General features: G+C 38.0%; 1 pseudogene; it reads right to left on the reverse strand.

The window, feature by feature from the left end:
• Positions 1-388: 388 nt before the first annotated feature.
• LOC147002554 (vomeronasal type-2 receptor 26-like) lies at positions 389-26757 on the reverse strand (annotated as a pseudogene).
• Positions 26758-27390: the final 633 nt, after the last annotated feature.

A 27390-nucleotide genomic window follows, 5' to 3' on the forward strand; every position in this document is an offset into this window, starting at 1 on the left:
AAGAAAAAATGGAAACCGTTTAGCTTCTGTAGTCCACACTCTCACCTGCACAGACTAGTCTGGGAGGGATCCGGGAACCAAGATAGCTCCCCCAGGTGCTCCGGCAAACACCTCCCAGGCAGGGTGGACACCTTCTGGCAGGGAAGGTGCCCGGATGTCTGGAGCCCAAAACGGGGTCTGTCTCAGAAGCTGTCCTCTAGGGACCTTGGGGGTGTCAGCCGACTCTGCGCCCAGGTTACTCAGTGCTGGTGCCAAGTGGAAGGGACTTGTAACCCTGGTCAGGCCGAGTTTTCTGCTTTCCTAATGCTGTGTTATGTCCCGTGCAGTTGGATTGGAACAGAAGTTGTGTTCCACTCACCGGTGGCCCTAAGATTGTGTGGAGAGTCCTCTAGGGGACCTTGGGGATGTCTGCGGACTGCGCACCCAAGGTGACCTGGTTGATGACCCAGTTTTTAACATGCTTGCCACATAAGCATGAGTTCTGAATTTTATTATAGAAGAATGATGTAGAAAAATTCTGTGTGCAGAAATATATGCCTGTAATTCCAACTTTTTGATAATGGAGGCAAGGAGCTAGTATTGGGCATGCTGTCCAGTTTATGCAGAGAAATCTGAAAACAAGTGGTTCAGAGAGATCTTGTTTAAAAATGAAGAAGAGAGCAACTGAATAAGATAACCAGTGTCGACTGTAGCTCCAATAGGCAAATGGATTCATATGCATGAAAACTACTAACAAGCTCACAATGAAGCTAAGGTCTTAGTATGTAGAATAATTTTAAAATTTCAAAGAGATACCATGCCATCATTCCACTTTTCATTAGTATTTTCAAATACTTCTTTACATATAGAATGTTGAAATTTTGCCAGACCTGATTAAAGTTGCTTGATCATTTAATCAGTGATTAATTGATGAATAAGCTTTGATCTTGTGAACTCTTGGAGACAAACTCTCTGACTTTAACTAGAAAAAAATACTGCTTAGTAATTTTCATAAAGTTTTGTATATCATACTTTTCCATATGATTCTTATTCTTATCAAAACTTATTTGTTCCCCAGCCATGTTTGTAAATTGGAAATTCCTCAGAAATGGATGCAGCTGGAGAGAGACGTCATTTGGATATGAATGGTACATACAAATAACAGTTTGATGACCTTACTGGCTGGTTTTGTGTGTCAATTTGACACAAGCTGTATTTATCACAGAGAAAGGTGCTTCAGGGAAGGAAATGTGTCCATGAGATCCATCTGGAAGGCATTTTCTCCATTAGTGATCAAGGGGGAAGAGCTCATTGTGGGTGATGCCATCCCTGGTCTGGTAGTCTTGGGTTCTAATAAAGCAAGGTGAACAAGCCAGGGGAAGAAAGCCAGTAAGTAACATCCTTCCATGGCCTCTGCATCAGCTCCTGCTTCATGCCTTGCTTGAGTTCCTGTCCTGACTACCTTTGGTGATCAACAGCAATGTGGAAGTGTAAGCTGAATAAACTCCTTCCTCCCCAACTTGCTTCTTGGTCATGTTTTGTGTAGGAATAGAAACCCTGACTAACACGATGGTCCCTAAGAACAATCCTCTTTCTCTCTCCCTAATCTGGCTTTCTTATTGAAGAACATTTCTTTGAGTAATTGTCTCTCTATTTATTTCAGTGAGATGAACTTTTCTCACTATGAAATTAGTGTAGGAGTTCCAAAAATCCAATGGAAATGTTGTCTGAGGGATGAAACAACATATAGATCATGTTGTTCGTGGGTACAAGGCCCTGTTTCTTTTCCCAGACACAGAAAACCTTTCCAATTAGAAAACATAGATATTTTGAAATTTGGAATAGAATGTAAGGAGCAGTATGTTTGTGGTTTATAGTTGTTACTATATTTACCTTCGTTATGCCACACAATGAAAACTTGTTTGTGTGGTTAGTTTAATAAATAAGTATACAGGTAGATAAAGAGACCACCTTTATGTGATAATATTAACAGAACTTTATGTAAAGCTTCAAACTCATGAAAATTGCATATTATATATGTAGATATTTTGGTGTTAATCATATTAAATGAACTGAAGATACCCAGTGTCTGCCTTCATTTATTCTTGATTTTGTCTGTGTCATGACTTTTGACTTTCTTTTTTTTTTGATTTTTAATATTTTTATTACATATTTTCCTCAATTACATTTCCAATGCTATCCCAAAAGTTCCCCAGGGCGCCCCCCACTTCCCTACCCACCCACTCCCATTCTTTTGACCCTGGCATTCCCCTATATTGGGGCATATAAAGTTTGCAAGTCCAATGGGCCTCTCTTTCCATTGATGGCCGACTAGGCCATCTTTCGATACATATGCAGCTAGAGACAAGAGCTCCGGGGTTCTGGTTAGTACATCATGTTGTTCCAACAATAGGGTTGCAGATCCCTTTAGCTCCTTGGGTACTTTCTCTAGCTTCTCCATTGGGAGCCCTGTGATACATCCAATAGCTGACTGTGAACATCCACTCCTGTGTTTGCTAGGCCCCGGCATCATCTCACAAGAGACAGCTATATTTGGGTCCTTTCAGCAAAATCTTGCTAGTGTATGCAATGGTGTCAGCGTTTAGAAGCTGATTATGGGATGGATCCCTGGATACGGCAGTCTCTAAATGGTCCATCCTTTCATCACAGCTACGAACTTTGTCTCTGTAACTCCTTCCATGGGTGTTTTGTTCCCAATTCTAAGAAGGTGCACAGTGTCCACACTTTGGTCTTCATTCTTCTTGAGTTTCATGCGTTTAGCAAATTGTATCTTATATCTTGGGTATCCTAAGTTTTGGGCTAATATCCACTTATCAGTGGATACATATTGTGTGAGTTCTTTTGTGATTGTGTTATTTCACTCAAGATGATGCCCTCCAGGTCCATCCATTTGGCTAGGAATTTCATAAATTCATTCTTTTTAATAGCTGAGTAGTACTCCATTGTGTAAATGTACCATAATTTCTGTATCCATTCCTCTGTTGAGGGACATCTGGGTTCTTTCCAGCTTCTGGCTATTATAAATAGGGCTGCTATGAATATAGTGGAGCATGTGTCCTTCTTACCGGTTGGGACATCTTCTGGATATATGCCCAGGAGAGGTATTGCTGGGTCCTCCTGTAGTACTATGTCCAATTTTCTGAGGAACCGCCAGACTGATTTCCAGAGTGGTTGTACAAGCTTGCAATCCCACCAACAATGGAGGAGTGTTCCTCTTTCTCCACATCCTCGCCAGCATCTGCTGTCACCTTATTTTTTGATCTTAGCCATTCTGACTGGTGTGAGGTGGAATCTCAGGGTTGTTTTGATTTGCATTTCCCTGATGATTAAGGATGTTGAACATTTTTTTCAGGTGTTTCTCTGCCATTCGGTATTCCTCAGGTGAGAATTCTTTGTTCAGTTCTGAGCCCCATTTTTTAATGGGGTTATTTGACTTTCTGGAGTCCACCTTCTTGAGTTCTTTATATATATTGGATATTAGTCCCTTATCTGATTTAGGATAGGTGAAGATCCTTTCCCAATCTGTTGGTGGTTTTTTTGTCTTATTGATGGTGTCTTTAAACTTGCAGAAGCTTTGTAGTTTCATGAGGTCCCACTTGTCAATTCTCGATCTTACAGCACAAGCCATTACTGTTCTATTCAGGAATTTTTCCCGTGTGCCCATATCTTCAAGGCTTTTCCCCACTTTCTCCTCTATAAGTTTCAGTGTCTCTGGTTTTATGTGAAGTTCCTTGATCCACTTAGACTTGACCTTAGTACAAGGAGATAGGAATGGATCGATTCGCATTCTTCTACATGTTAACAACCAGTTGTGCCAGCACCATTTGTTGAAAATGCTGTCTTTCTTCCACTGTATGTTTTTAGCTCCCTTGTCGAAGATCAAGTGACCATAGGTGTGTGGGTTCATTTCTGGGTCTTCAATTCTATTCCATTGGTCTATTTGTCTGTCACTATTCCAGTACTATGCAGTTTTTATCACAATTGCTCTGTAGTAGAGCTTTAGGTCCGGCATGGTGATTCCACCAGAGGTTCTTTTATCCTTGAGAAGAGTTTTTGCTATTCTAGGTTTTTTGTTATTCCAGATGAATTTGCAGATTGCGCTTTCTAATTCCTTGAAGAATTGATTTGGAATTTTGATGGGGATTGCATTGAATCTGTAGATTGCTTTTGGCAAGATAGCCATTTTAACAATATTGATCCTGCCAATCCATGAGCATGGGAGATCTTTCCATCTTCTGAGATCTTCTATAATTTCTTTCTTCAGAGACTTGAAGTTTTTATTATACAGATCTTTCACTTCCTTAGTTAGAGTCACGCCAAGATATTTAATATTATTTGTGACTATTGAGAAGGGTGTTGTTTCCCTAATTTCTTTCTCAGCCTGTTTATTCTTTGTGTAGAGAAAGGCCATTGATTTGTTTGAGTTAATTTTATATCCAGCTACTTCACCGAAGCTGTTTATCAGGCTTAGGAGTTCTCTGGTGGAATTTTTAGGGTCACTTATATATACTATCATATCATCTGCAAAAAGTGATATTTTGACTTCATCTTTTCCAATTTGTATCCCTTTGATCTCCTTTTGTTGTCGAATTGCTCTGGCTAGGACTTCCAGTACAATGTTGAATAGGTATGGAGAAAGTGGACAGCCTTGTCTAGTCCCTGATTTTAGAGGGATTGCTTTAAGCTTCTCACCATTTACTTTGATGTTGGCTACTGGTTTGCTGTAGATTGCTTTTATCATGTTTAGGTATGGGCCTTGAATTCCTGATCTTTCCAAGACTTTTATCATGAATGGGTGTTGGATCTTGTCAAATGCTTTTTCCGCCTCTAACGAGATGACCATGTGGTTTTTGTCTTTGAGTTTGTTTATATACTGGATTACGTTGATGGATTTCCGTATATTGAACCATCCCTGCATCCCTGGGATGAAACCTACTTGGTCAGGATGGATGATTGTTTTGATGTGTTCTTGGATTCGGTTAGCAAGAACTTTATTGAGGATTTTTGCATCAATATTCATAAGGGATATTGGTCTGAAGTTTTCTATCTTTGTTGGGTCTTTTTGTGGTTTAGGTATCAGAGTAATTGTGGCTTCATAGAATGAGTTGGGTAGAGTACCTTCTGTTTCTATTTTGTGGAATAGTTTGTGAAGAACTGGGATTAGATCTTCTTTGAAGGTCTGATAGAACTCTGCACTAAACCCATCTGGTCCTGGGCTTTTTTTAGTTGGGAGACTATTAATGACTGCTTCTATTTCTTTGGGGGATATAGGGCTGTTTAGATCATTGACCTGATCTTGATTCAACTTTGGTACCTGGTATCTGTCTAGGAACTTCTCCATTTCATCCAGGTTCTCCAGTTTTGTTGAGTATAGCCTTTGGTAGAAGGATCTGATGGTGTTTTGGATGTCTCCAGGATCTGTTGTTATGTCTCCTTTTTCATTTCTGATTTTGTTAATTAGGATGCTTTCCCTGTGCCCTCTAGTGAGTCTGGCTAAGGGTTTATCTATCTTGTTGATTTTCTCAAAGAACCAGCTCCTTGATTGGTTGATTCTTTGAATAGTTTTTCTTGTTTCCACTTGGTTGATTTCGCCCCTGAGTTTGATTATTTCCTGCCGTCTACTCCTCTTGGGTGAATTTGCTTCCTTTTGTTCTAGTGCTTTTAGGTGTGTTGTCAAGCTGCTAATGTGTGCTCTCTCTAGTTTCCTTTTGGAGGCACTCAGAGCTATGAGTTTTCCTCTTAGAAATGCTTTCATTGCGTCCCATAAGTTTGGGTATGTTGTGGCTTCATTTTCATTGAACTCTAAAAAGTCCTTAATTTCTTTCTTTATTCCTTCCTTGACCAAGGTATCATTGAGAAGAGTGTTGTTCAGTTTCCACGTGAAGGTTGGCTTTCCATTATTTATGTTGTTATTGAAGATCAGCCTTAGTCCATGGTGATCTGATAGGGTGCATGGGACAATTTCAATATTTTTGTATCTGTTGAGACCTGTTTTGTGACCAATTATGTGGTCAATTTTGGAGAAGGTACCATGAGGTGCTGAGAAGAAGGTATATCCTTTTGTTTTAGGATAGAATGTTCTGTAGATATCTGCCAGATCCATTTGATTCATGATTTCTCTTAGTTTCTCTGTGTCCCTGTTTAGTTTCTGTTTCCATGATCTGTCAATTGGTGAAAGTGGTGTGTTGAAGTCTCCCACTATTATTGTATGAGGTGCAATGTGTGCTTTGAGATTTACTAAAGTTTCTTTAATGAATGTGGCTGCCTTTGTATTTGGAGCATAGATATTCAGGATTGATAGTTCCTCTTGGAGGATTTTACCTTTGATGAGTATGAAGTGTCCCTCCCTGTCTTTTTTAATGACTTTGGGTTGGAAGTCAATCTTATCAGATATTAGAATGGCTACTGCAGCTTGTTTCTTCATGCCATTTGCTTGGAAAATTGTTTTCCAGCCTTTCATTCTGAGGTAGTGTCTATCCTTTTCTCTGAGATGAGTTTTCTGTAAGCAGCAAAATGTTGGGTCTTGTTTGTGTAGCCAGTTTGTTAGTCTATGTCTTTTTATCGGGGAGTTGAGTCCATTGATATTAAGAGATATTAAGGAAAAGTAATTGTTGTTTCCTGTTATTTTTGTTGTTAAAGTTGGCATTTTGTTCTTCTGGCTGTCTTCTTTTAGGTTTGTTGAGGGATTACCTTCTTGTTGTTTCTAGGGCGTGGTTCCTGTCCTTGTATTGGTTTTTTTCTGTTATTATCCTTTGAAGGGCCGGATTCGTGGAGAGACAATGTGTGAATTTGGTTTTGTCGTGGAATACTTTGGTTTCTCCATCTATGTTAATTGAGAGTTTGGCTGGGTATAGTAGCCTGGGCTGGAATTTGTGTTCTTTTAGTGTCTGTATAACATCCGTCCAGGATCTTCTGGCTTTCATAGTCTCTGGTGAAAAATCTGGTGTAATTCTGATAGGCTTGCCTTTATATGTTACTTGGCCTTTTTCTCTTACTGCTTTTAGTATTCTATCTTTATTTAGAGCATTTGTTGTTCTGATTATTATGTGTCGGGAGGTATTTCTTTTCTGGTCCAGTCTATTTGGAGTTCTGTAGGCTTCTTGTATGTTCATGGGCATCTCTTTCTTTAGATTTGGGAAGTTTTCTTCTATAATTTTGTTGAAGATGTTTGCTGGTCCTTTGAGTTGAAAATCTTCATTCTCATCCACTCCTATTATCCGTAGGTTTGGTCTTCTTATTGTGTCCTGTATTTCTTGGATGTTTTGAGTTAGGATCTTTTTGCATTTTACATTTTCCTTGATTGTTGTGCCGATGTTCTCTATGGAATCTTCTGCACCTGAGATTCTCTCTTCCATCTCTTGTATTCTGTTGCTGATGCTGGTATCTATGGTTCCAGATTTCTTTCCTAGGGTTTCTATCTCCAGTGTTGCCTCATTTTGGGTTTTCTTTATTGTGTCTACTTCCCTTTTTAGGTCTAGTATGGTTTTGTTCATTTCCATCATCTGTTTGGATGTGTTTTCCTGTTTTTCTGTAAGGACTTCTCCCTGTTTGATTATGTTATCCTGTTTTTCTTTAAGGATTTGTAACTCTTTAGCAGTGTTCTCCTGCAATTCTTTAAGGGATTTTTGTGCTTCCTCTTTAATGTCTTCTACCTGTTTAGCAGTGTTCTCCTGTATTTCTTTAAGTGTGTTATTAAAGTCCTTCTTGAAGTCCTCTACCATCATCAGGAGATATGCTTTTAGATCCGTGTCTAGCTTTTCCGGTGTGTTGGGGTGCCCTGGATTGGGCGAAGTGGGGGTGCTGGGTTCTGATGATGGTGAGTGGTCTTGGTTTCTGTTAGTAAGATTATTACGTTTACCTTTCGCCATCTGGTACTCTCTGGGGTTAGTTGTTATCGTTGTCACTGTTTAAAGATTGGAGCAGAAGCTGTGTTCCACTCACCAGCAGTCTCAAAATCCTGCAGCGGGGGTCGTGGGTAGCTGGCGGGTGTCAGGCAACCCTGCGCTCCAGCAACCCTGGCGCTGATCCGGCCGGAAGTGGCCTGTGGCCCTACTCAGGCTGGTTTCTGCTTCCCTAACTAATGCAGTCTCAGGTCCCGCGCGCAATTGGATTGGAGCAGAAGCTGTGCTCCACTCACCAGAAGTCTTAAGATCCTGTGGCAGGGGTTGTGGGTAGCTGGCGAGTGTCAGCGGACCCTGCGCCCCAGCTGCCCGGGTGCTTTTCTGACCGGAAGAGGCTTTTGGCCCTATGTAGGCCGGATTTCTCTCTCCCCAACCAGAGCAGTCTCAGGTCCCGCGTGATTGGACTGGGGCAGAAGCTGTGTTCCACTCACCAGCAGTCCCAAAATCCTGCGGCGGGGGTCGTAGGTAGCTGGCGGGTGTCAGGCAACCCTGTGCTCCAGCAACCCCGGCGCTGATCCCGCTGGAAGTGGCCTGTGGCCCTACTCAGGCCGGTTTCTGCTTCCCTAACTAATGCAGTCTCAGGTCCCGCGTGCAATTGGATTGGAGCAGAAGCTGTGCTCCACTCACCAGAAGTCTTAAGATCCTGTGGTGGGTGTTGTGGGTAGCTGGCGAGTGTCAGCCGACCCTGCGCCCCAGCTGCCCCGGTGCTTTTCTGACCGGAAGAGCGACATTTGACTTTCAACTTTGATATGAACACTATGTGAAACAAAATTAAAATCCAAACGTGCTTAACTAAATTTTTAAAAAGGTTCTTTTATTTTTGTAGATTAATTAATTTTGTTTTTGCATATGTGTGTTGTTCCTACATGTAGTTGTGTGAAGTGCACTTGTGCCTGGTACTTGTGAAGGCCATAAGAAGGTGTTGGACCCCTGGAAGTGTAGTTACAGACAGTTGTTAGCTGCTATGTAGGTACTATGGACTGAACCTGGGTCTTCTCAAGACCTGCATGTACTTCTGACCAGAGAGCCACCTCTGGCCCCTAGATTTTTGTTACTTTTATTTTTTTGTATTGCCTACTTATAGCTATGCACATAAAGTGCATACTTTATGCCTGCAGAGGGCAGAAGAGTGTGTTAGGTTCCTTTGAACTGTGAGCCACCATGTATATGCTAACAACCAAACATGTGTCTTCTGCAAGGGTAGGAAGTGCTTCTAACTACTTAGTCATCCTTCCAGCATGATTTAATTACACATTTAAATTAATACAATGGTTTAATACTTCAACTTCTCAGATTCATTGTTGTGTTAAGCAAATAACAACTTATGTTACAAAGAACAGTTGTTTAGGTACTCAGTTATCTTTACAAAAATGATACAAATTTATCTACTATCACATCTTTGGAAGCCATGTTCCCAAACTGTGTCAGTCTCTATGTTAAATGTTATTGTGTTCCATAATACTAAAAATTAAAAAAATACTAAAAACTACATACTACATAAAACATTTGGCATTCATTTTTCATTTCTTTTTCTTTGACTGAACAGAAAGTTCATTTAACTTGTTCAACAATTTTCTTAATGTTAAACTATTTGAAGGTCATAATCAAGACTCATGGGTGTAAATGAGTCCTAAGTTTATATCTGGTTGGTTTCAAACCCAATCATATCTATCACTAATATTTAGGATATGGCCTACAGACATGAGCACTCTTTGTGTTGTAACATTTTGAATGTAAGGACAGTTTTGGGTTTCACCTTCCTTTTACCTTATTAAGAGTACATAATCTGAAAAAGCAATTATTCTCTCAGGTACTTATGATTCTAGTAGGGAAAATTATTATTTTTAACTAAGGGTTCTACTGTTTTAGCTTATTGAATATAGATTATGTTAAATGTGGAATAGCTGCTGTTGAATATGGTCAACATGTCTATATCTTCTGGCATCTAATATATTACATTAAAATGTGTAAATTATGATTATGTAACTTGCTATATTTTAACATTTATTATATTTGGATATCTTATAAAATTCCCCCCCAAACTAGGAAGATATTTGTTGAACTATGTTCAAATTTAATATCTTGAAATAAAATCCATGAATCCTAAAATCATGCACCATAATTACAGACACATATGCACCCATTGTGAAAGAAGCTTCTTTCACTTTTCCTTAGTTCTTTTAGTTATCAGATGAAAATGTGTTATGTGCTTGACCTTAGTAACTTACTAACAGTATAATTTCATAAATGCTTCCTTGCTAACAATGGAGGCTTACCTGCCAAAGAAGAAACCTGTCATGCTTTTTATCTTCATGAAATCCTAGTTCTGTTTTTCTCAAAAGCATTTTATGGATGGCATGGGCCATTGCAAACACTATATTCCATGTGGAATAGCTGGTCTCTGAAGGGCTCTTTACATAATTTTCTTATTCTTTAATCTTCAGAGTAATATTTAGTGGACAGGGCTCATAATGTCCACATAGCAAAGAAGGAGGAGGTAAGCAATGAAAGTTGTCAATCCAGAATTTATTGAAATAAGTTTCTTCTGGGTAGTGAGAGGGTGTGCTTCGAGAAAGTTCTTGAAACCAAGAATATTTCTCTTCTTCGAAAATAAGAAGCTTCCTGTGAAAAAGTTTATCAAAGCCTTCGTATTTGCATTATAGAATCCAGATTCTAAGTATACTAAATGGTTTTTTTGCCATGATCCACACCTTTGTTCTGGTTGACATGACTTTATTGACCAAACAGAACTGCAGCAAGTCATCTACATCACCATAGAATACCTTCACATTTACTTGCAGATGGTGGTTCAAATTCATCAACCCAACCCCAGATTTATACTCTAATTTCCAATTTGCTCTGAGGCTTTATGTAAAAGCCACACAGATGTCTTCTGATACCATCTCTGCTTTCAGATGAGAGAGGAACTCCTTTCCTTTCAGATGGCCAGACACAATGACTCCCACCCATTTCCAGCCAAAGTGCAGCAATAAAGAGATCACCGCTTGGGTTAGAGCTGTGTCCTTAAGAGCCATCTGATAAAGGGATGGGAATGTATCTTTGTCACTGAGCATGGAATCAAAAGGTTCATATGTGACCTGGAGAAGCAAAGCAAAACCAAGTAATTCTGAGTTCCTAGCTGTTTCGGGTCATCCTCAGAGAGCAAGTGAATACATTCTTCACTTATGAGGATCAACGGACTGAATATTGGTGAGGAGAATATTTTATGTGAGTTTAGATTCACTCCCTCATTATGGGAAGGAATACATCCTTTGTCAAGTACATGGGCAATAAGTTACCTAGAAACCCAAGAAATAAACAATGTTATTTTTAACGTGTTTGAGAGGCATTTCTCGTGTGCCAATAACAATGGAACAGTGTTGGGTGTAGACAAAGTCTGAAGAAAGCATTACCAAGTGCACTCATTCTGATCATATAACATCATTTTCCCCAGAATTTTAGCTTTAGGAAAGAAAATGTGCAGAGAAAACAACGAGATTTTTATATATTCAGTTCTTGCAGTTAGCAAAGATATTGGGGATAATATCATCAGGGATGGTTGTCTCTTTCTTTATTCACTAGTGAAAGATGTGAGAGAATTATCACCCAGTAACTAAGGTAAAATACACATCTCTGAGAAAGATGGAAATAGTGAAATATATTTTTTCTAACCTTAAGATGCAATGTAATTAGGATACATTTGTGAGTTGTTTAAATGAGTGATAGTCAATGTATAAATTTCTGGACTTTTAATCTTGAGTATTAGGTGAACTTTGGGGTCCCCTAATATTTTCTCTTGGTAGCATTGCCTGATGATATTTTCTTTGCTTCCTGGAGGCCTGGTAAGAGCCTACTGTGGAGGCATATTTAAGGAGATTTCTTAGTGAGTAATATTCAGAAACCTACTTTTGGGGATGAGATCATAAAATCCTTGGATCATTTTCTTTGGCAATGACTTTGAGGATTGTTCCAATTTTAGTGAAATATACTAGACCTTCTATTCTATGAAAGTCATTGACCACTGGATGGATTATGAGATATTTATACCCTATATTGTGTAATTAGTTCTCTGTTGTAGATTGTAACTTATGAGCAATGCTCAGCGTGAACATCCACAGTGTCTCTTGTCAGTGTTTGGAGAAAGAATCATGAACACTACTCAGTGATTTGGTCAGAAATTCACAGATTTAGAGCCCAGCTTTTCATCACATTATTTCCATTGCTGATCATTGCCAAATCCATGTAATTCATTCACTTATGTTTTAAATCTGCCTGACAAACATAGACAACTTCTCTGCTCTTTTAAAAATGTAGTTGTAGACACCAAAACATTTCTAACTTACTTGTGGGACTTTGTAGAGCTCCAAAAGAGTTCCAATAGCAGCAGAATATTCACCCCTAGTTCCTGAAATTATTCCAAGAGCTTTGTGTTGAGTTTTGCATTTGTAGTTAGGGATAAACTCATTCCTTCCAGACAGCCACATTAGAGGTCCCTCCAAAGTTTTTGGTGAGAATTAAAGGCATTTTAGATCTGGAAACCCAAGATCACATTGGGAAGCAGGTGGGAGTCTTTACTGATCTCCTCAATGGCAAAGTATAAGGTCATCAAATATTGATAGTTTTTCCCTTTTGGTTTAAATAGGAGGGGCAGAATGATTGGAACACTCAGGCCATTTTTCTCAGCAAATCTTTAGCAAATTCAGGAAATTAGAGTTTCTAAATCCTGATTTCTCCCATGACTTGTAAAGATTGTATAAATGAGCCCCTACCAACTCAGGAACATCATGGGATGGCCCTTAAAGTTTCTGAAATTGAACTGTATTTTAGTAATTAATTTTTTGTTGTACATTATGTGGATTGAAGTGTCATCTCTCTATGTCCTCTGATTATTGAATATGTAAGTGCTTATGATGTTTCTATTCATGGAGGTATCAGACAATGCAAGAGTCACTAAAGTATAATCTAAGAAAGTAAACAAGAGCTTCATATCCCTTTATTTTTTAATGATTCAGTTTCATATTCACTTAAAAAGTTTTAACTTTCATACTTAAAAATGGTACCAAGTTTGCTTGTATTCATTCCTAGTATTAAAGTTTTTCCTTGGGGTATAGAAATATGGCCAGGCAGCTAGGCACACTGAATAATATTGAACAAAATCTGGGATCAGTACCCTATGCTCACAGGGTAGCTCAGAGCCATCTGTAGGTCCTGGTCATGCAAAAATAGGCTGGCATTTGTAGGTACCAGGCACACATATGGTATACAACCATATACAAGAAGGTAAGCACTCGAACACATGAAAAAAAAACTGTACAATAGTGTTTCTGGGGTTTGAGAAATGACTGAGATGTTGTAAGTAATTGATGCTTTTTGAAGGACCCTGACTCAGGTCACAGAAGCCATGTATAACACCAGTTCTAGGGTTTCTTCCTCTGAACTCTGCAAGTATGAGGCATGCATGTCGTAGACAAGCAAACATTTATTCAGGCAAAACCTTCAGAGATATAAAATAAAAGTGGAGCCTTACAATTTTTGTCTCTACCTATAGCAGATCCTCTGCTACAGTGCTCCATACCAAAATAGCACCAAGAGGGAACAAGCCTCCTAGGAATGTGGACAGACCTGTGAGTGCAGGTAGAATCACCACTGCTGCTCAGAAGAACCAACCCAAAATCCTCATGACACAGGGACCAAGGGTCTCCCTGGGACAAGAATCTTCCAGTCTCCCTCTGTGCCCCAGTGCTGATCTTGTGCCACAGAGCTACATACACAAATACTGCCACGAGAGAGCTGGTGTCCCAGGAGTGCCTTCACACCTGTGAGCACATGTAAGACCACCACTTCTTTTCAAGTTCCTGGCCCAAGAGGGACACTCACAGAGCCATCAGGAAACAGGAACCATGGTTCAGCTTGGGACAAAATCCTTCTGGTCTCTGTCTGCACCCAGAGATGACCCTGTACTACAAGTCCCCATACCCAAATTCCTCCCAGAGAGAACTGGCCTGCCAGGAGTACTGACACACAGACTTGCAGGAGGGACCTGCCAAAGTCAGAAACAGCAAGAACATCTAACACCAGAGATAACCAGATGGTGAAAGGCAAATGCAAGTACTTAAGCAACAGAAACCAAGACTACCTGGCATCATCAGAACCCAGTTCTCCCACCACAGTGAACCCTGGCTACCCCAACACACCTGAAAAGCAAGACTCTGATTTAAAATCACATTTAATGATGATGATAGAGGAATCTAAGAAATATATAAATAAATCCCCTAGAGAAATACAAGAGAACACAAGTAAACAGGTAGAAGACCTTAAAGAGGAAACACAAAAATCTCTTAAATAATTACATGAAAACACAAACAAACAGATGAAGGAACTGAACAAAACCATCCAGGATTTAAAAATGGAAATAGAAACTATAAAGAAATCACAAAGGGAGACAACACTGGGGATAGAAATCATAGGAAAGAGACCAAGAGTCATAGATGCAAGCATCACCAACAAAATACAAGAGATAGAAGAGAGAATCTCCGGTGTAGAAGGTGCCATTGAAAACATCGACATAGCAGTCAAAGGAAATGCAAAATGCAAAAATGTCGTAGCCCAAAACATCCAGGAAATCTAGCATAGAAGGCCAAACCTAAGGATAATAGTTATAGAGGAGAAGAAATATTCCCAACTTAAAGGGCCAGTAAATATCTTTAAAATCTTTAAGAAAAATGTAAAAATAGTAAATAGAGGGAAAGTGTTTCTCTAAGCTTGTAGATTAGACAAACGAGTATTATTTGTGTGTGTGTGTGTGTAAGTCAGTGAAAAAAAGGAAGTAGAAATATAACATGAGGAAAAGATATTGCTCATAAGCTCATGCAGGCAGTACAAAGTGCTCACAATTGGAGGAAATGTAACTTTGGAAAGATGTCTGTGGACTGAACTCTTACTCCTGGCACTTGGTAGTTGAGGGCAGAGATCCTTGGAAGCTACTTTCAAAACCTGTGGAAGATGAGAGCCTGTCTCAACTTGAGACATAGTAATCGTGAGACTCAAGTCCACTAGCTTCTGTTGAAGCACAGATTCTTCCTAGAAACCCAGCAGCAAGAAATGCTTTTTGATTACACTGTGTTAACTTGAGTTCTATGGCTAGATGCTATGTTATGTGAGAATTTGTTGTTCAAAAATAGGCAATTAGCAACCATCAAGGAAGGGAGAATTAGTTTTCCAAAGGCTTTATCCAATATGGAATATTCAACTGTTTGAATGAATCCATGTGCCAATGAAAACTTCTGGAAATATCTGTGTCTACAAAGACTGGATACTAGAACTTCAGTAATATGTAGAGATTGGAATGTTGTAAGACTAGAGTCTCATTACCTTATTCCAGACTACCTGTATCACCCTGAATAGCAATTCTTCAGAAGGCAACTCTGCAGATGATCTGATCTCTTATAACTAATGAATTAAAACCATTTAGAATTGAATATCTTATACTACCACTGTCTTCTTCTGATATAAAGCTAAGAATGACATCAGGTAGCATCTTGGCACAATAGGGGCTAAGCTATTCCACATCTTCTGTCTGATGCCTCTACTAGTGTTTTTGATTTATAGCTTTCTGTTTTGTTACCATGAAAAATTCATGAAACTGTTTTCACATTGGAACATGGAATGTAGAATAATGAAAAATATGTTCACAGGTCATAGACGCTGAAATTTTGTGCTAGAATAAATTTTCTCTTTGGTATTTGAACTGAGGGCTGAATTTTTTGCAGTGACACATAAGCAATGTTAAACACTAAATACTAAAATCAATGTATTTGGCTGTCTGTCTTTATATACTTATTTATTTTATATGTGTGCTTTATTCTTCATATCCATAATAAAGCTAAATGATTTTGAGATGGAATACAGCTAGGAGACAAATAGAGTCAGAGGTTGGAATAGAGAGAGGGAACAATAATATTATATTTTAATTATGGAGGTATTGGAGAGGAAAATGTCCAAAACATAATGTCTATAAATATTTTTAAGCACAGAAGTTATGTTAAAACTTCAATACAGTACAATTTCAATAAAATTTCAATTTCAATACAATTGGAAATTTTCCAATAAAGATAATCAAAGATTCTAATCTAATAAAGGTTTATGAATGACATAAGCCAAAGAAAAGATGAGAGTCTATATTGACAACTGACCTCCCTCCGTTATATTCTTCTGGCAATCACTTGGGACACAGATAACCTTCTGCTATACCTCATTTTTTTAAATTTATTTTTAAATCTTGAGTCAAAATTTCTCCTCTACATTTAGCAGAATATGTATGTTTTTATTATTTTAAAGTGTCCTATATGCATAGAATGTGTTTTGATCAGTTGGATACCACTCCCCTCACCTACTCTTCTTCACCTATTCTTCCTAAAACTTTACCAACCAAAGTTTAATTGCATTCTCTTTAAACCCATACAGTCCCCTCTGGGTTGTCATCAGCGACATGGGAGTAAGCCCATCTTCTGGAACGTGGGAAGCCTCTCAGTGTTGACATCCTGAAGAAAACTCATTTCCCCATCCCCAGGAACTGTCAACTGCAAGCTAATCTCCATGAAGCCTTAGAGTTCATAATCCCTTCTCTCGTTAATGCAGGAATTTGTTTTGCTTCATGTCCTGCAGATCTTGTCCAGTTAGTTTCTGAGTGTCATGACTAGATCCTGTAAGGAACAAATTATTTCACCCTAATCATGAGCTCCCTTTGGTTTCTACAAAACAACTACACTCCTCTTCTAGGTGTTTTCCAAGTTTTGGAGAGGTGTGTGTGATAAACATGTCCCATGTAGAGTTGAGCACTCTATAGGATCTCATTATCGGGTTGAAAACCAGTGTAGGTCTAAGTATTAATCACCATTTATTGGAATAGGAAGCTTCTCTGAAAAGGTATGAGGGAAGTATCATTGAAATCCTCATATAAAGGTAAGAATTGAAGAAACAGGTAAAATATTTGCTATTTGTCACAATAGTAGTATGGGTTGGTCATTTAGGACAATGACACAATATCCGTAGTTTCATAGGTCAGTCAATGGAATGACACAAGAGACCTTACTCATGGAGCTGGGATTTAGACATACTAATAAATATTGCAGGCAACCCCAAGAATATACATGCCACTATACAGTTATACCACCAGTGGGCATATCTTTCCCTGCCAAACATAATTGAAGGTTTCTAGAGTCAACAGTGGTTACATTTTCCCTAATAATGGACATAAAACTTTTCAGCCCTATGGATTCTATGGAACAAAGATTCCATGTCAGCCCCAGCTTTATTTCTCCATGTCCTATGACTCAAGGGTGTGATGCCCTCATCACACAGGTCTTACCATCAAAATATGGAGGGTAACCAACAGCAACAGAAATAGCTTATAAAATTTATGTGCTCATGGATAGCATCTGAAATAATTAAAATTGGTAACCCATATCTGTGAGTGGGCTTTTTGTTTGATTGCTCATGATATCTGGCAAAGGCAATAACCAACGGCCATATGATTGCCTAATATATGTATATACATATACATATACATATACATATACATATACATATACATATACATATACATATACATATACATATACATATACATATACATATACATATATACACACATATATATACACATAAATATACATATATATTTATCATATATGTTTATATACAACATATAAATTATATATGTAAATTACATATATATAAATTATATATGTAAATTACACACACACATATATATATATATTACCATGTAGTTTTCTTCAAGGTCTCAGTGTTAGTTTTTCTCCTTTTGAAAATATTATTAGTTTACTTTTCTTTATATGAGTACACTGCAGCTGTCTTCACATGCACACCAGAAGTGTGCATCAAATCACATTAGAGATGGTGGCAAACTAGCATGTGATTTCTGGGAATTGAACTCAGGTCCTGTGGAAGAGCAGTCAGTGCTCTTAACCACTGAGACATCTCTCCAGACCCAGTGGTAGTTATTCTTACTCACACCCCTCTGATACTCTGATCTCCCAGCACTCACCACTTAACTCTTCCTGCTCCAGTATTTCCATTCCCCTCTTCATATCACATGTGTTCTATTTCCCCAAATGAAATGTCCTCTATACTGTACCTCACTATTTTCCTTATTTATATGGTTTTCCAGTTAAGTAGAGACATCTAAAGATTCAAAATTAGCACCTGAATATGAGAGAAAGCATGTGACTTTGTCTTACTGTATCTATGTTATCTCATTCAGAACTGAAATTTCCAGTTTCTTCCATTGCATGTGAATTTCATAATTATAATTTATTTTGGGGTTGAATACAATTCAATTGGATACCTGTCCTACAGATTCAATACCTACTTATTAGTTGATGAATGGCTTCTTCTGTTCCCAGACTATTGTGAACAGAGCAACAATGAACAAGAATTTCTCTAGTGAGATATGCAGTCTTTGGGTCTATGCCCATGATTGATAATGATATTGTAGTTCTCTTTGTATATTTTTAAAGAGTCTCCACACTATTTTCAATAAAGTCTACACCACTTTTGAGTCCCCTTAGTCAATATGAATGCCATCAATTATAAATTACATCTTTGTATAAGATGAAATCCTATAGCGTTTTAATATTTATTTCATTGATTGTTAAGGAGACAGAATACCTTTTCCCAGCTGTTTTTATTTCATGTTTTCTGAACTCTCAGTTTATTTCCATATATTTTAAATTGGGTTGTTTGTTTCATGTAGAGTTTAGTCAACCTGTATTGGTAGGGCATTCCGACTTTATTTCCTTTTATCTCACTTATCTGGTTTTGGATCAGGCAAGAATTTTTGAGATACAGTGTTGATAGGCCACTCAGTGTTGATGTGTGGATGGGTTGTCTAGAGTATTTGTGAGGATTTCAGTACAGATTACATGCAGTGGTCAGGCTTTTAAAACTTTTATCTTCTTTTGTTAACTTAAAAAGAATAATGTAAGCTTCAAGGAATCAAGATTTGCTCCATACATTACAAGTCAAACAGACTCAGATGAGTACACCTCTGAATTAACAGTCCAACCTTTCCCACCTACAGCCTATCTGTGAGGAAGAACTCTGTCATTCTCCAGTCTCAGGAATCCTTCCACTTATTGTTGTAGTAAGCTACTGAAGTATAGGTTTTTCCATCCTGTGAAAACATTCTTAGGAATAATATACTTTCAAAATAAATCAGGATTCTCTGGATTTTTCTCTTCACATACTCCATAACACCACAAATCTCAGGACCATAAGCCTGAAGATTGTTTTCTGCTAACAGAACAATAAATAGGTTGAGTCTTTAAAAAGATATTTCTAAGTAAAAAAATATCCTAGTCTAGAATTGATGTTCAAATAAACAAATGTAAAAGTATAATCACTACTGAAAAATAGGAAATGTGAAAAAGCAAGGCCAAAATACCCCTCCACAATATAATAACTAAGGAATAAATGAACTAAGAGATATTAAATATGTAAAGTATTAGTTAAATACTTCAAAAAGTAGAAAGATGAACGGCATAAAAAAGATAGAAACAAGCAAGTGAGTTCAAATAGGACACGACCATACGCAGGAGAACTTGGACGAAGGATGAAAAAAACAGCAGTACAAATGAAAGACTCTGTACCACATCACATTATGAGGGAGGGCAAGGACAGACAGAAATACTGGAAATTAAAATCACAAAACTTCCATCAAATCTTAGGACTCAGTGTCCCCAGTAGATCTGAATAACTAGGAGGTTGAATACTAGTCATTAAAGATGTGATTTTTTTCAAACACTGTTTTAAAATGTCAATGGAAAATAAATAAGTCATAACTATGACCACAGTGTCCAAACTCTGAGATACTTTAAAGAGACCAAAGAAACATGTGGGGCAAAAGAGGCTAAGATGTAGCAAAGCCATGGGGACATTCAACTTCATTTTAACATCAACACTTTTATTTACTGTGTAGCTAGAAGCATTAAAAGTAAGATGTTTAGATGCCCAAATATTGACATGGCATATATATATATATATATATATATATATATATATATATATATATATATATATATATGTGTGTGTGTGTGTGTGTGTGTGTGTGTGTGTGTATGCCTAATCCTATATATGCCTAATCATATATATGCATGCCTAATCATATATATGCATGCCTAATCATGGTGTCACAGAATGGTGCTGACACACAAGTTGCTGGTTTTGTTTTTGATCTCTATATGATGTAAATATAAAGCAGAGGAAATCAAATTCCTATAGATGCACAATGAAAGAGGAAATTTTGACATTCAGTCTCACATTTCTGTGTGTATGTTTCACTAGTGACAAAGGAATTAAATGTGCATCACTGAGTATATACTGCCTTGTAGTCAGAACACCCTTAGCACATTCACACAAGTACTTACAGAATGCTATCCAATGGTACATTTGGATAAATCCAAATAAATTCCTGGATTTCTTTGGGTCTTTCTACTGTGATGAAAATGGGGATGAATGCACCTAGGATTATGTCTGCCTTCATGTAGGCACTGGGCTTCCAGAAATCAAAACATTTCTTGTGAGTCATCTCCACTAGCATAAATAAAGATTGCAGGAGCAGGAAGAGACAGTTCAAAGAAAAGGACATACTAGAGTCTTTGCCACACAGAGACAATGCCCTGTATCTAGGTTGAGCCAAGGAGATTATTGTCTTAGGTCATGGAACAGGCTCAGACTACAACAATATCAGAGAAGACTTTGTATGCTACAGCTGCTTCCTACTGTTGTTTCAGGCTTTCAGTCTGTGCACATCCTGTGGTTGTCATGACAGACAAGACACAGGCAGAAGCAACTGAGAGTAAGTCACTGTGCTGAGATTGTCCTGTAAATGTTAACAAAGTGGCACCGAGTATTCTGGCTTTTATGATTTAATTTACCTCAATGCATGTGCTCTGGGGATTCCACAACCCTGGGGCTCAGCACCTGCATCCTCTATGCTGGTGAAAACCATGTTTGGCCCTTCCTTCATAAAGGTGAGGACCTCTATGATTTCTTGCTGGTCCACAGGGATTTTGAAGAGTACCATTGCCTGAGAGAACATTGTAGGGCATAACAGATCAGCTTATTTGATTTGAATGACAGTTTGAACAGGTGATTTTTAAAAGGCCCCACATGGACTCTTCAAGGCTTGCACTTTCAATAGTTCATACAATGCTTTCCTAAGAGGTTAAAGTTGTCATGTCAGTTTCTAGTGTCCGCCATTGAGAAGCACACTAATCTTGTATCTATCTTAACTCCCTGGTCTGATACTTTCTCCTTGTAGCAGTTATTATAAAGATGTAAAGATGAGTAAGGATAGACCAGACCAGGAAACATGATCAGTTAGTTTCCCAGACATCCATTTATAGAGTTAAGGTTCATGAGCTTTAAAGTCATAATCTAGATTCTGCTATTAGTTCACCCTGGTCCAGCCAGTCTCCAATGACATTTTGTAATAAATCACAACTAAATAGAATAATACTTCATTTTTATCTTTCTTCCTTTTTCCTGTAATGCCACTTATCAGGGGTGTTCTTGATAAAATGTTATGGTGTTATTATATATTACAGATAATTATAGTTTAGGATACATCAAACATATATGTTACATATGTGACAACAATTTATATAAAAGGAGGCAATGAATTTTCAAAATAGCAAAGAGGAAGCTATCTTTGAGAGGGAAGGAAAGACAGAAATGGGAAGAGAACGTGATGTAATTATAATTCCAAATAAATAAATACATGAATTAATAGATGTCTCCTGGTTATTACCTTACAAAATTTTGATTATTGGAATCCTTAAAATATATACAGAGTACTTTTTCAAGTGAACAGTATCTGTTTTTATTAAGAGCTCTTATGCACACAGCCTGAAGTATCTCTTTATATTATCTCTGTGATGTTTAACATCCCACAATGGTGATTCAAATTTTACTTAAGGGGCATGACTGCTTATGATTCAGTCATTAATGTGGTTCTATAGCGTTTGATTTCTGTTTAGCTCATGTCACTGATGACAACTTCTACACTCATATGCATGGTGTATGTAATAATAGTTATTGACACACGCCTTGGAATGGAAGGTACCAAAGGACACCTGTATGGAAGGGTTTTAGTGGGAAGTAAGGGGAATGCCAAATAATAAGATTATATTACAATCTCAAAAACAAAAGAAAAATGTTTCCTCTTAGTAAAATATGGTATAATGTAATATCTTCCATGTATGATTGCAGAAGTATCTAGTCAGTTCTAATTGTGTTCACTCTAAACTTTGCTTCACAAATGTGAGGTTATATATATGGTAAACAAGCTCATACCATGTGTTGTTTTCATAAGTACATTGGTGAAATTACTCAAAAATGGTGTATACAGTGCAGACTCTATTTAAGTTGAATGAGGAAACTTTTTTATTATATTCCCTATATAATGTGCAGTATTAAATTCCTTCTAAACTTATTTCTTGATTCAAACTTCATCACGTTTTCTTGCATCTACTCACCACCAGCTGATATCTATCTTTGATGATAAAGAGTGTTTAATAGATACAGCAGCAGATCTGGTTTTCTTATCCATCCTGTTAGTCTGTTTCTTTCTATTGGGGGAATTAATAATATTGACATTGACAGTTTTTAATGAGAAATTTTACTGTTTTCTGTTATTTTGCTGTTACTATATGGGTTTTTCTTCACCTTTTGGTTTGCTGCTCTGGGGTTATTTATTCACTCTACTTTCTTGTATGGGGTTAACTTTTTTCCCTGTTGTTTTTTTAAGATTGACATTTTCCAAGTATTTTCGTCTATAGAGTTGGAATTGTACAAAGATACTGATTAAATGTGGTTTTTATCCTGGAACGTTTTTCTTTCTCCATCTTTTCTGATTCAACATTTTGCTGGGCATGCTAATGTGGTGGTAGTATTGTATTACATTTCCATACTCAAATGATTCCACCAGAATTTCTTTTATTGTTGAGAAGAGTTTTTGCTCTCCTAGGTTTTTTGTTATTCCAGATGAATTTGCAAATTGCACTATGTGAAGAATTGAGTTGGAATTTTGATGGGGATTGCATTGAATCTGTAGACTGCTTTTGGCAAGATGGACAATTTTACTACATCAATCCTGCCAATCCATGAGCATGGGAGATCTTTTCATCTTCTGAGATCTTCTTTAATTTCTTTCTTCAGAGACTTGAAGTTCTTATCCTACAGATGTTCCACTTGCTTAGTTAGAGTTAAACCAAGGTATTTTATATTCTTTGTGACTATTGTGAAGGGTGTTGTTTTCCTAATTTCTTTTTCATCCTGTTTATCCTTTGTGTAGAGGAAAGTCACTTATTTGTTTGGATTTATGTTATATTCAGCTGCATTGCAGAAGTTGTTTATCAGGTTTAGGAGTTCTCTGGTGGAATTTTTGGGGACACTTAAGTTTACCATTCTATCATCTGCCAATAGTGATATTTTGAATTCTTCCTTTCCAATTTGCATCCCTTTAATCTCCTTTTGTTGTCTAATTGCTCTGGCTAGGACTTCAAGTACTATATTGAAAAGGTAGGGAGAGAGTGGGCCTTGTCTAGTCCCTGATTTTAGTAAGATTGGCTTAATTTTCTCTCTATTTAGTTTGATGTTGGCTACTCATTTGTTGTATATTGCTTTTACTATGTTTAGGTATGGGGCTTGAATTCCTGACCTTTCCAAGATTTTATCAACAAGGGGTGTTGGATTTTGTCAAATGGTTTCTCAGCATATAATGAGATGATCATATGTATTTTTTTTCTTAGAGTTTTTGTAGATAGTGGATTACATTGATGGATTTCTGTATATTGAACCATCCTTGCATCCCCGGGACGAAGCCTACTTGATCATGATGATCATTTAATGTGTTCTTTGATTTGGTTTGTGAGAATTTTATTTAGAAAATTTGCATTGATTTTCATAAGGAGAAATGTTCTGAAGTTCTCTTTCTTTGTTGCATCTTTGCATGGTTAGATATCAGAGTAATTGTGGCTTCATAGAACAAATTGGGTAGAGTACCTTCTGTTTCTCTTTTGTGGAATAGTTTGAGGAGTATTGGTATTAGGTCTTTGAAGATCTGATAGAATTCTGCACTAAACCCATCTGGTCCTGTGCAGTTTTTGGTTGGGAGACTATGACTATTTCTATTTCTTTAGAGAATATGGGAGTGTTTACTGTTGTGGATAGCCATGGGGCTAATTATATTTGATGCTAATTCCATTCTCCTGTGAGTGGTTGCAAATAAGGAATGAGTCAGCACTCAGGTAATTTCCTGTAAACCTGCTTCCCACCTTAATTTGTAAAATAAAGAAGAACTGATGATTGGGTAGGTAAAAGGGAAGGTGGATCAGAAGTAGAGAAGAGAGAGAAGAAGGAGAAAATGGAAGAGGGAGAGGACACAGAACCTCCTGTTAGTTTACATCTTTTTATTGGGGAATTGAGTCCATTGGTATTAAGAGATATTAAGAAAAAGTAATTTTTGCTTTCTATTATTTTTGTTGTTAAAGTTGATATTCTCTTCATGAGGCTATCTTCTTTCAGGTTTGTTGAAAGATTACTTTCTTGGTTTTTCTAGGGCATAGTTTCCCTTCTTGTGTTGGAGTTTTCCCTTTATTATCCTTTGAAGGGCTGGATTTGTGGAAAAATATTGTGTAAATTTGGTTTTTATCATGGAATACCTTTGTTTCTCTGTCTATGGTTGTTAACAGTTTTGCTGGGAATAGTAGTCTGGGCTGGCATTTGTGTTCCTTTACAGTGTGTTTGACACCTGCCCAAAATCTTCTGGCTTTTAGAGTCTCTGGTGAGATGTTTGGTATAATTCTGATAGGTCTGAATTTACATGTTACTTGACCTTTTTCCCTTATTGCTTTTAATATTCTTTCTTAGTTTTGTGCATTTGGTGTTTTGATTATTAAGTGATGGGAGGAATTTCTTTTCTAGGCCAACATATTTGAAGTTCTGTAGGGTTCTTGTATGTTCATGGGAATCTCTTTCTCTAGGTTAGGTAACTTTTCTTTTATAACTTTGTTGAAGATATTAACTGGCCCTTTAAATTTTCACTGTCTTCTATAACTATTATCCTTATGTTTGGCCTGCTCATTGTGTCCTGGATTTCCTGGATGTTTTGGGTTAGGAGCTTTTTGCATTTTCTTTGACTGTTGTGTCTATGTTTTCAATGGTATCTTCTAGACCTGAGATTCTCTATTCTATCTGTTATATTCTGTTGTTGGTGCTTGCATCTATAGTTTCTGACTTCTTTCCTAGATTTCTATTGAAAGACTCCAAGAGGAGCCCCTTATTCAGGCCTCAGGACAATAGCGGACACCCAAGAACTCACAATAGACCAAGCTTGATGCAAACCACATGAGGCTTTATTCGGGGAAAGCCAGAGTTCTGGGGATGACTTATATCCCACACAGGGGTAGAGGAATCAACCTCGAGGGGAAAGAGGCCCTAGTTTTTATAGGCCCTCAGGGGAGGAAGGAGAAGGGGGGGGAGTAGGGGATTTCCAGATCTAAACAATGTCTATTCTCAAGAAATGGGTATGGGAGGGGTACAAGGAAAGAGTCTGGTGCAGGTGTAGCAACTCAGGATTGGCCAGGCTGTGGTTGCTGGGAAGATTTTCTGACTCTTTCTCAGCAACCAATATCACAAACACCTGGCAATGGGCTTCATCAGTGGGCACACACATGGGTTCAAGGAATGGTCAAAACGTTGACAGACACACAGGTTCAAGGAGTGGCCAGAGCATTGTGCACCTCTATTTTTCTAAATCAGTGAAGCTAGTTCTGCTAGCAGTGACATCTATCTTGCCAATTTCAGGGCTTCTGTGATCTTTTACATTCTATCAGGATCTTTCATTCCCCACTTCTTCTAGTTACTAGTTCTAATCTTAGAACTAAACTGCAATCTCTTCTTTAAGGTTCTACAGAGACTGGTATTGTTGTCTTAGTGCTTACAGCTGGATGGCACCAATTTTCTCTCTAATAAAGGTCACCAATTTATTAAGGACTATCGGGCCACACGTCAGCAGTAAGAGCAAAATTATTAGAGGGTCTATCAGAGTAGAAATGAGGGTGGTCAACCAAGGGAATTTATTCTTCAGGAGCTCGCTTTACGTGAGAGGCATGAATCTAAGCAGAGATGCCTTCTACTTTGTCAGCAGTGGGGGTGGTCAGCAGCACAATGCAAGGGCCTTTCTAACAAGATTTTAGATTCTCAGCTCGATGTCGTCAGATGAGAACTGCATCTCCCACCTGGAACTGGTATGGTATCATCAAGTCTCCTGGTTCGTAGGCCTCTTTGAGCTGCTCTCAGGCGGTGTTTCTGACCACTTCTAGAGCTTTCAAGCGTGTAAACAATGAAGGACCAGGGTTAAATTTTAAAGGATCTAACATTCTCTCTACTTCAGTGAGTGGGGGAGGCCCCCCCCATACAGAATTTCATATGGAGTGAGCTTAAATTTTCCCAGTGTGTTCTTAACGTGGAACAAGGCAAAGGGAAGGAGGGCTGTCCAGTAATTTTCGCCGGTCTCTAAGGTCAAGGACTCTTTTAGAGTTCTATTCATCATTTCTACCTGTTCTGAACTCTGGGGTCTATAAGCACAATGTAATTTCCAATCTATCCCCAGTTGGATGGCCAGTCCCTGACTTACCTGGGTAACAAAGGCGGGTCCATTGTCAGACCCTATTACCTTAGGTATTTCAAACCGTGGAAAAATTTCTTCTAGGATTTTCTTAACCATAACATTGGCAGTTTCTTTTTTGTTGTTGTGTAGGCCTCCACCCATTCTGAAAAGGTATCTATAAAAACTAAAAGATATTTATTACCATACTTAGCTGGCTTTACTTCAGTAAAATCTACTTCCCAATAGGCTCCAGGGCGATCTCCTTGTAGTCTTCTCCCTGGAGGATATCTTGAATGTCCTGCATTAGTCATGGCACATGGTACACAGTTCTTAATTACTACTTCTGCAACATCAGAGAGTCTTAAAACATAAAAAGTAGATGCTTTGACCAGTGTTTGCAGGTGTTTGGCTCCCAGGTGGGACAGCAGATGTATATTTTCAATAAATCTTTTCCCTTCTTTTTGTGGTAATATTATTTTACCATTACTGGCTGCTCGTTGGCCCTGTGAATTTTCTGCAGTAAACCCTAAATTGTCCATTTGTTTCATATTTTCAGTGGTAGGTATATTCAAAACTCTGGCTGCACAGTTCCAGTTCTGGCAGAGCAACTTTCTGGAGAGATTCTATCTGTCGAGTCCTGAAGGGCAGTATCTTAGGGCCGAGTGCAGCCTGTTTAGCTTTAACATCAGCCATGTTATTCCCCCTTGTCACAGCATCGTGTCCTTTTTGATGTCCAGGACAATGTATAATGGCCACTTTGGCAGGCAGATGAATAGCCTCTAGGAGACTCAGAAT

The sequence above is a fragment of the Mus caroli genome, unplaced genomic scaffold, assembly GCF_978045245.1.
Source record: "Mus caroli unplaced genomic scaffold, Mus_caroli_1 scaffold_10, whole genome shotgun sequence".
Taxonomy (NCBI): Eukaryota; Metazoa; Chordata; class Mammalia; order Rodentia; family Muridae; genus Mus; species Mus caroli.